Source organism: Labeo rohita, unplaced genomic scaffold, assembly GCF_022985175.1.
Source record: "Labeo rohita strain BAU-BD-2019 unplaced genomic scaffold, IGBB_LRoh.1.0 scaffold_334, whole genome shotgun sequence".
Taxonomy (NCBI): Eukaryota; Metazoa; Chordata; class Actinopteri; order Cypriniformes; family Cyprinidae; genus Labeo; species Labeo rohita.
The window spans coordinates 41,910-52,799 of NW_026129252.1; positions in this window are offsets into that span (position 1 = coordinate 41,910).

The following is a 10,890-nucleotide window of genomic DNA, read 5'->3' on the forward strand; positions in this document are numbered from 1 at the left end:
CTGTGATAAATTGAAGTGACAAATTATTTGTGACTATATGAAAGCTTTCTAGGCTATAATCAATTCAGAAATAAAAAAAATCGCTTTACATGCTGCTAACAAAAACCCTGTAAAGCAGTAGTTTCAGGAGTGGCATATATCCTGCATCCTTCATATAAATGTGGGAATCACTTTCGAAACAGTTTGTTTGCTATCAGGCCGTCATGTATCTGGTCGGTGACCTGCGGTCCACTCACCACCAGATGTCGCTCTCACTCTATCTTCTCACACAGACTGTTGCTCTACACCCCGGACTACGTTTCCACTTATCCACCACGCTGATTGTGCCATACACCTGTGGCCAATCAGCGGCCCTATTTAGTCCCCGGACTTTCACTCGGTAGGCACAGAGTATTGTGGAGTGTCATGTGGAGAACTGTGTCAGTTGCGTTTAGCGCTCTCCTAGTGCTAGCACTGTGTCATAGTCGTCCCTAGTTACCTAGTTTTCTAAGTTTCCTAGTTCCTGTGTTCTTCCTGTGTTCTTGTGTTCCCTTGGTTTCGTATTCTCGCCTGGCCATCTTGTTCTCGACTGTCTTGCCACCTGCCTACTGGACTATCACTCGTTTCATGGATTATTCCCTCTCCTCGCCCACTTTATGGATTACGTTCGCCACAGATCGACCTACGCCTGCTTCACAGACTACTCTTATGCCTCGCTCCAACATATCTGTTAGTTGTTGTTCAGACCCTGCTTGTATGACCATGTCTTTGCCTCGTCCTAGTAATAAAAGCTTGCAAATGGATCCCCTCGCCTCTCGTCTCCCTCTCCACATTACACAGGCTTAGTTGCTTATCTTATTTCCAATGCCTCGATTTCAATTTAGCCGAAAAATCACTCTTCTTCTTAACATAAGGATCACATCCAACATATGTTATAATTTTTCCGTTTCTCTTACAGACAGTACAGACTTTCCTCCATCTCATCCGTTCTGCTTTTTCAGTCACTCCTGAAACTTCGCTGCATGTGCAGGGTTTTGTGGCTATTGGTCCTGTTAGCAGCAGGTAAAGCGAAACTTTGATTCAAATTCTAAACTGATTATAGAAAGCGAGCAAATAGTGCTTATAGTCACTAAAAAGCTGTCACTCGCTTCAATTTATCTCACAATGTTCCATTATAATCAATGACACTCTCGAAACTACAAATATAATAGCTTACAATGTGTCCACGTGTGGCGTTTAGCATTACGTGAATTCTCACTGTCTCACCCTGTATTAGGGCTGGGCAATATGGGCAAAAAAAATATCACAATATGCAATTTGCTCCAAAGTGGAAGTTGTAGAAGCCAGACTATTAATTTTCCTTAACAAAATAAATATCTAATCAGAAAAAAATAATTTCTGCATGTTCTAATGAGTTATATTGTTTCAAATCAAGAAACAGGTTTGGGTTGTCTGATAATGATGATGATGATGATGATGATAATAATAGTAATATCACTTTTTTGTCTCTTAGAATGCACATTTGATAGGACCTTGAGGATGCAGAAGTAAATTTTTGTTCATTATCAATCAGTAACATCTGCAAAAATTGTAGCAACCTCAGTTTTATATGGTTAAAATTATTCTGACCTTTTTTTTTTTAATTAAGCATTGGTCTCCCATAGTAGCAAGCATACATTTTAAATAATGATAAACAGTTAAAACCACACAGAATGGTACCTCAATACCATGGTAAAAATATAACTACATGGTTTTATAGGTAGCCTATTTGTATGAAAACCGTAGTCTAAAAACATTCAGTATAAATGCACACATGCTATGGCTTAATCACAAATACATACTATAATTATATACCATTACGCCTGTAATAAAATGCAATGTGAATATCCCACATTGCTGCCACAATACCATGGTGCAGTGAGTGTTACTACAGTAAATCCATGGTAAATGATGGTGATGTGTAGATTGAAAAGCCTTATGACTGTCTCGTTGCACACAGCTTTAAACTAGTTTGAATCACAGAGTCATTTGTGTTCATCACTGAATTCAAGTGTTTCACACTGGATCTCACAGCGCTGTTTAGTGCTCGCCTGACGGAGCCGTTCACATATCGCGTCTTTTGCGCGTTCATTATTTCAAATGTCGGCGCGCGGCAGCTGCGTTCATAACGGAAGGGACGCGCATGCGGTGCAACGCGCTCGGTTTTTTCCAGATATCAAGATAATAAATGCATTTTCTGTTGTGAGCTTGCGCAGGGCGGCAGTTTGAAACTTGGTCCAAGGGGATAAACGCCGTGTCGTGCTGTTTCTTTCTGCTTTTGGCACATAAAAGTTATATCGAATATTTATCGAACTCCTCATATCGTTTTATCGAGGAAAATTATATGGAGAAAATTATCGTTATCGAATTATCGCCCAGCCCTACGCTGCATATTTTTCTATATTTCTTTATTAATATCTTAACATATTATTATATCTTTTCTTAATCATTTGCACACACAAGCATGATCCGACTCTCCTCCACCACAGACGGAGGTTTACAAGCCACTTTTTCCTGCGCTTTTCAGTCAATTTATTGCCTTTCTGCCTTATGAAGAGCAACTTTTTAACATGACTTTTTAAAACATTTTAGCTCTTTTGTGGTTTCTCGGTTTTACCGATTTGCGAATCCATAAACAACACAAAACATCGGCTTTTGAGTTTCTGCTAGTGATTGCTATGGAGAAAATTCAGTTTGCGCACTCCAGCTGCATTTCGCGCTTCAAGCTAAACTTTACATCACAAAAACAACAGCATAAAACAGAAGCAAAATGCAGAAAAACCTTCAGAAACACATTCGCATTCAATGGCCACTTTTGGAAAACTTACTAAGAAGAGGATTTAGAAGTATTTGAAATGCTATTTTATCTGTTCTTTAGGCCTGTAGCTTGTCAGCAATTAATTCTCATATCTCTCAGATGAATTGGATGAAATATGTAGAAACAATGTCCACGAGTGTTAAAATGAGTAGGGTCTGTGCTGAAATTGTATCTGTAAAAATGTTTTCTAGAACATAAATCCATTGAGCAACGCAGGGTTTTGGACGAGTTGAACAGTTACTGACACCTGCTGTACTGGAGTGTGGATATTCTACCTAATACATTTAAACACTGTATTATTATTTTCCCTGTTCCTGGACTGTTGTCTATGATGCTGTTTATTGCGAATGTCACACATTCTAAGATTTGTATGTATTTCTTCCTTTCAATTCTTTCTATTCGTATAGTATTAATACTTGCTCTACAATTTCTGCTTCTTTATGTATACAGGCTCCTTGTTTAACATGGTGGGTGATTCATGTCCATAAAGCTGGAAAAAAGAAATAATCACCAAAACTATGCCATTTGTTTGTGCTACATTTGTGCTGATTTGTGCCATTGAAATGAACGTCAAATATATTTCCCCTTCTTAGAAATAACAAAAACAATTCGGGCTGGGAAGTCACTCTCCACCCCATGTCGTCCAAATCTGCGTAAATATAACGAAAAAAAACTTTTTTTATGAACACTGAAAACGTTTTTTATGAACACTGACGTCACTCTCCACCCCATGCAACGTAAATCAGATTAAACTAAGTCTGGATTTGGTATAGTGAGGGTTGCATTTAAAGCATTATTTAGAGGAAACAATTGAATTACTCTCTGACAAAGAAGAATTAAAGAAATAGACAAAAGGGACCTAAATATAAATATATAAATATATATATATATATATATATATATATATATTATACACAGCATTACTGGTCACACCATCTTGTTGGATGGTAATTTTCTAGGGTTAGGTTAATAAGGAAAATATAATAGTGAAAGACCAAAGCAATGAAATCAAAAGATTTACATTAAATTATTAGAACTTGTGAAAAAAACATTTAAATGTGCTTGGGAAGTGACACAGCAAAGATGTGTGGAATTTCACTGCTAAAACTGTGTGTTCCCCATTCAGAACAGTAGGCCTAAGCAAGAGTGTGATGGCCAGAAGAGTGTGAATGTGTGTGAATGATGGCCAGTGTATGAATGGAGTAAAAGATAGTGTCTGAAGAGACACTAAAGCAAATTAAGAATTGAGCAAAACAGCTGTTCTCTAAATTATAATAATCTAAATTATTGATATGTGGGCCCACAGGGCAGATTATGCCCAATAAAAATAATGACCATGGATGAATTTGGGTTATTGTTTTGGCAGAATGGAAAAGTGCCACATGTGCGCAGCATAATATGATGGAACAGCAGATCAAACAAGCTTAATCAAACTTTCTTTTCAGCATATCAAGATGAAGCTGGTTCTTGTCAAACATATAAAATGGTGGTTTATAACTGTTAACTTGAGCAAAAGTGGGTTGAATGCTTTCCAGATGCTGCATAACAGATTATGTGGTAATAATGGGACTGATAAAGAATACTTGAGTCAGATTAGCCAATTGTGAAGAATAACTTGAGAAATTGTAAAAATGCAATTCATATGATAAAAAGCCAAATTGTCTGAGATGAAAATGAGATGAAAGCAAACCTTACTAGTGATAAAAGCATGTAAACCCTAAAAAGGGGCCAGGAGAGCATTCAGCCCACACACGGTCTCCACAGGTGACACCAAGAAGGACACCAAGTGGATGATGAAATATATGTTGCCACTAACAAAACAGTTAAAGTCTCATTGACAGAGGACAGCAGCTTAATTCCAGGAAGGTTTGCTCCAACAATAAGAACCAGTGAGGATGTGTTAAAATCTCAGAGAAGGACTGGATTTGAAGCAGAGAGTAAATAGACACAAAGAGGCTTCAAAGAATTATGGAGCTCCAAGCCAGCATGCTGAGCAAATAATTCAGTTAAACCACAAGAAGGCAGCAGACTAATGAGAAGACAGAAACAACCTGTCCCAGGTGACTAAATAAATGTGAGAATGAATGTTAAGGAGAACATGGAATGAGCCAAGGAGAGAGGACAACTACAACAGCAATCTAAGTTGAAGGAAGCACTAATGGTAGATCACCCAAACTAAAGGAAATGTACAGAGAAGAAAAGTTGAAATAGTAAATACAGAAGAAAAGGAAAATGAAGAAGAGCACATTACTAAAAACTCCTGAAAAAGTAACTGTGTCAAGTAAAGAGACTCCCACAAGAAAAAAAGAATGGATATATCAGCATGGATAATTACCATCATATGCCTAGTCCACACTGTAAAAAAAATCCCGTAGTTTTTACGGAAAAAAACTGGCAGCTGGGGTTACCTGTTACGAAGCGGACGGGACACAGATGGTAAGTATGCAATAACAGTTTATTGAAAATGAGTTCAGCTGACAGGATAAGCAGAATAGGTAAGTAGACAATCTTGAGAGAGTTTGAGAGCGTTGTTTGAGAATGTAACCAGTACTTATTTCCGTTGGGTCCACAGATAAGCCGATGAAGACGAAGCCAATGACGAATACCACAATCACACACCACAATTCACAGGACGACACAAGGAAGGCGATCGCTGGGAATCTGAAGGAGAACGAGGAACCAACAAGGAGAACACAGGTAAGTGCAAACAGGTAAGTATAACAGGAATATGCAGAGATCAGAGAGTCCACTTCGAATAGTCGAGCTTGGACGGTGAATGCAGAGTGGTGTGTGCTTTTATGTGGTGCTTGATTGAAGAGTTGATGGCTGACAGGTGCTGATGATCAGAATTCGGGTGAATGAGAGCGTTGCGTAGTATTGAGGGTGGAGCCTGGCGTGGATGTAACATTACCCCTCCTCCAGGGCTCCCTCCCGGGCCCTCTCCCGAGGCCGGGCCCCTCCGACGCCGGGGTGGTCTACCTCTGCTCCGAGGTGCTGGACGATCTGGGTGACTCTGATGAAACTCTGTCAACAATGTTGGGTCTAAGATATCTTCACGAGACACCCAGGACCTTTCTTCTGGACCGTAACCTTCCCAGTCCACGAAATACTGTAACCTACCACCTCGACGTCGGGAATTCAGGATTTCTTTGACCGTGTATATGGTTCCTTCTTCAGTGATCATGGGAGGAGGGGGTTCTTCACGGCCAGGCTCTGTGGGAACAAGAGAATCATGGTAAGGTTTTAACAGTGACACATGGAATGTAGGATGGATTCTGTAGTGTGCAGGTAGTTGCAAGCGGTACGTGACTGGGTTGATCTGCTCCGTGATGGTGAAGGGACCAACAAACCTGGGACTCAGCTTCTTACAGGGCAGGCGTAGACGTATATCTCGGGTGGATAGCCAAACCTTTTGTCCAACTTGAAAGGTGGGAGCCTCGGAACGACGACGATCCGCTGTATTTACCTGCCTACGCACTGCCCTTTGGAGATGTTGGTGTGCTTCGTCCCATACCCTCTCACTCTCCCGGAACCAGTGATCTACTGATGGAACGTCCGAGGGTTCTCCTGTCCAAGGGAAGAGCGGGGGCTGGAATCCGAGTATGCACTGAAATGGAGTGAGTCCTGTAGTGGCTTGACGAAGTGAGTTCTGTGCATACTCGGCCCAGCCCAGGAACTGGTTCCAGGTGTCTTGGTGGCTTGTGCAGAAGGTACGGAGGAACCGCCCCACCTCTTGGATCTTTCTTTCCGTTTGCCCATTGGTCTGTGGGTGGTAGCCTGAGGAAAGGCTGACGGTCACACCTAGGAGCCGGAAGAAAGCTTTCCACACTCTGGAGATAAATTGCGGTCCTCTATCTGAAACAATATCTTCAGGTAAGCCATATGGACGAAACACTTGATCAAACAGAAGTTTTGCTGTGTTCCAGGCTGTAGGAAGACCTTGGAGTGGAATTAACCGACAAAACTTAGAAAATCTATCTACTATGACCAGGATGCAGGTATTACCTTCTGATGGAGGTAGGTCCGTGATGAAATCGACCCCTAGGTGTGACCAGGGGCGGTTAGGTACGGGAAGTGGTACTAGCTTTCCTGAGGGAAGATGACGAGGAGACTTTGCCATAGCACATTCCCGACACCCTCTCACATACCTCTGCACGTCCTGTTCCATCCTAGGCCACCAAAACTGATCTTGCAGGAGTGAGAGGGTTCTGTTGGTCCCAGGATGCCCTGTGCCCAGTGAGGTATGAGATGAGTGGATCAATGGTATACGTTCATCAGGTGGAACAAACCTCCGATGTGGAGGACAGTCCGGCGGAGCTTCAGGGGCTGGATCGGAGGCGACTGGAGGGGTCGTCCATTGAATGGGACTTACGAAAATCTTTTCCGACAGAATGGGGTCGATGGGTTCTTGTGTCTCCTCCGGTGAATAGATACGTGACAGTGCATCGGCTCTGACATTCTTGGCTCCGGGTCTGTAGGAAATGGTAAACTGGAATCTAGTAAAGAACAGTGCCCAACGGGCTTGTCGGGGTGTTAGACGTTTGGCTTCGCGTAAATACTGTAGGTTCTTGTGATCAGTCAATACCTGAAATGGATGTATGGACCCTTCCAGCCAGTGTCGCCATTCCTCAAGTGCCAGCTTGATGGCCAACAATTCTCTATTCCCGATGTCATAATTACGCTCCGCCGGACTGAGCTTCTTAGAGAAGTAGGCACATGGATGGAGCTCGGTTGATTTCCCCTGCTGCTGCTGTTGTGAAAGTACTGCTCCTACCCCTGTGGTAGAAGCATCTACTTTCACAACGAAAGGGAGCTGTGGATCCGGATGGGCCAGAATGGGTGCTGTTATGAAGGCTTGTTTGAGTTGTTGGAAAGCTTGAGTTGCTTTGGGTGTCCAGGTCAGGGTTTTGGGCTTACCTTTCAGCATTGAGGTTAATGGGCTGGCTATGGTACTGTAATTATTAATAAACCGTCTGTAGAAATTTGAAAATCCTAGGAATTTCTGAAGTGACTTAACTGTTGTGGGGGTTGGCCAATTGACTATGGCTTCGACCTTACTCTCATCCATCTTGACGCCTGTGTGATCGATGAAGTAGCCCAGAAACTGGACAGAGGACTGATGAAAGGTGCACTTCTCGGCCTTCAGGTACAGGTTGTGCTCTCGGAGACGTTGGAGTACTTTGGTGACCTGTTGGTGATGCTCAGATAGGTTATTGGAGTAAATTAGGATGTCATCTATGTAGATGATCATGAACTGGTGTAGGTAATCTCGGAATATTTCATGCATAAAGTTCTGGAAGACAGACGGGGCGTTGACAAGCCCATACGGCATTACCCTGTATTCATAATGGCCAGTAGGGGTGATAAAGGCAGTTTTCCACTCGTCCCCTTTGCGTATACGGATAAGATTATACGCACTTCGTAGATCAAGTTTGGTGAACACTTTGGCTCCTCTGAGTTTTTCAATGGCAGCAGGGACGAGTGGAAGTGGATATTTGAATTTAACGGTACCTTCATTGAGAGCTCGGTAATCTATACAAGGTCGTAGGCCACCATCCTTTTTTGCAATGAAGAAGAAGCTGGAGGCAGCAGGGGAAGTGGAGGGACGGATATATCCTTGCTTTAGAGCTTCCTGAATGTACTCCTCCATGGCCTTGGTTTCAGGAATGGAAAGTGGAAAGATTCGTCCTTGGGGCACAGAGGCATCCGGGAGCAGATCTATGGCGCAGTCCCATCGAGTCATCGTAAGGCGCTAACATCATACGGAGGTTTGGTTCGAGTCCTTGACGATATGTAGTGAGCAACGCCATTTCATTCCAGCCGCTGGCTGCTGCTAAAGTACGAAATTTCACAGAATATTCTTGAATACTGAGTGTGCCTTGATGAAAATGGTATAATTCCTCACCAGCAGAGGTTTCCTGATCTATTCGTCCAAATACCTCCATGAAATGGCGAGTAAATGCAGCATAAGTCTTGACGGGAGGTCCCGCTTGATTCCAGATGGACTCCGCCCACCTTAGTGCGGTGCCTGTGAGACAAGAGATCAGATATCCAATTTTTGAAGAATCAGAATTATACACCTGAGGGTATGTGGCGAACGTGATGGAGCACTGGAAGAGAAATCCCTTGCAATCTCCCGCCGTACCAGAGTAGGGCGTTGTGCGCACCATGGGACATACGACAGAGAGTGGCGAAGAAGCATTGTTGACAGACGGTGATGGAGCTGATGATGGTAATGGATTCGGTGCCGTTGGTGATGGTGACGTGGCGAGAATTGCTTGGCGAACGGAATCCACAAGTTCCTGGAAGGGATCAGATGAACTCATAATTACGGTTTTGGTCCAAGCTTCTGTTACGAAGCGGACGGGACACAGATGGTAAGTATGCAATAACAGTTTATTGAAAATGAGTTCAGCTGACAGGATAAGCAGAATAGGTAAGTAGACAATCTTGAGAGAGTTTGAGAGCGTTGTTTGAGAATGTAACCAGTACTTATTTCCGTTGGGTCCACAGATAAGCCGATGAAGACGAAGCCAATGACGAATACCACAATCACACACCACAATTCACAGGACGACACAAGGAAGGCGATCGCTGGGAATCTGAAGGAGAACGAGGAACCAACAAGGAGAACACAGGTAAGTGCAAACAGGTAAGTATAACAGGAATATGCAGAGATCAGAGAGTCCACTTCGAATAGTCGAGCTTGGACGGTGAATGCAGAGTGGTGTGTGCTTTTATGTGGTGCTTGATTGAAGAGTTGATGGCTGACAGGTGCTGATGATCAGAATTCGGGTGAATGAGAGCGTTGCGTAGTATTGAGGGTGGAGCCTGGCGTGGATGTAACATTACCAGAACAATTCCGTAAAATATACAACAAAACAGTAATTGCTTTTACCGAATAACATGTACATTTTACAGTTTAAACCAGCATATAACACACTGGACTTCTGTTATATTTACTGGTTTATACTGTAAAATTGACATGTTATTCGGTAAAAGCAATTACTGTTTTGTTGTATATTTTACGGAATTGTTCTGGTAACCCCAGCTGCCAGTTTTTTTCCGTAAAAACTACGGGACTTTTTTTTACATTTAACATTTTGTGTTTTACGGTTTTCAGTTCAATTTACAGGTAAATACCGTAATTTTATTCTGATATAATTTTAATGTACCAACCTATTGAAGTACTGAAATCTTTTTTGTACCTTTGTAATACACTGATAACCACCAAAAGCAGGTGGTGATGAGAAAGTCAAATGATGAACCAAAGCTCATCACAAACAGCTTTTAAAAATTAACATATATAGAAGGTGCACAGTGTCATTCACACAAACACCAAACACCATCATGGTAACACACATGAAACTGAAATAATGCATAAACATTAATTTAACAACATTAGATGTAACATAGAACCCTAATGTACAAAACAGCTAAGAAAAAACTAAGAAGAAAGGGTTATTTCAACAAAAAAACATCAAATTTAAAAAAAAATGTAACACAGGGAATTCTGGGAATATCAGTTTACGGTAAATTTCACTGTTCACTGTAAATTTTACAGTATTTTACTGTTAAATTCACGGTCATTTTTTTTAATTTAAGTCTACAGAATTTAATTGTAATTTTAACACAGTTTCATTGCCATTTATACTGTATTGCATTGTATTGCAAAAACAGTGTTTGTTTGTCAAAATAACATCAATATGTCTTTTACACAGAGAAAGTATGTTTAAAAAACAATTTTGATGTTGAATTTACAGTTACATTTAGTTTACTAAATGTAGTTTACTAAATGTAGTGTACTAAATTACACTAAAGTATACAATGTTTCACTGTAATTCAATTTACAGTATTTTAATGTTGTGATTTTACAGCATTTCACTGTTATTTTAACAGACATTTTTTTACAGTGCAGGGGTGCTCAATCCTGTTCCTGGAGATCTACCTTCCTGCAGAGTTCAGCTCAAACCCTGATCTAATACACCTGAACCAACTAATTAGGATCTGAAGGAGCTCTTGATAATTACAGACAGGTGTGTTTGACCAGGGTT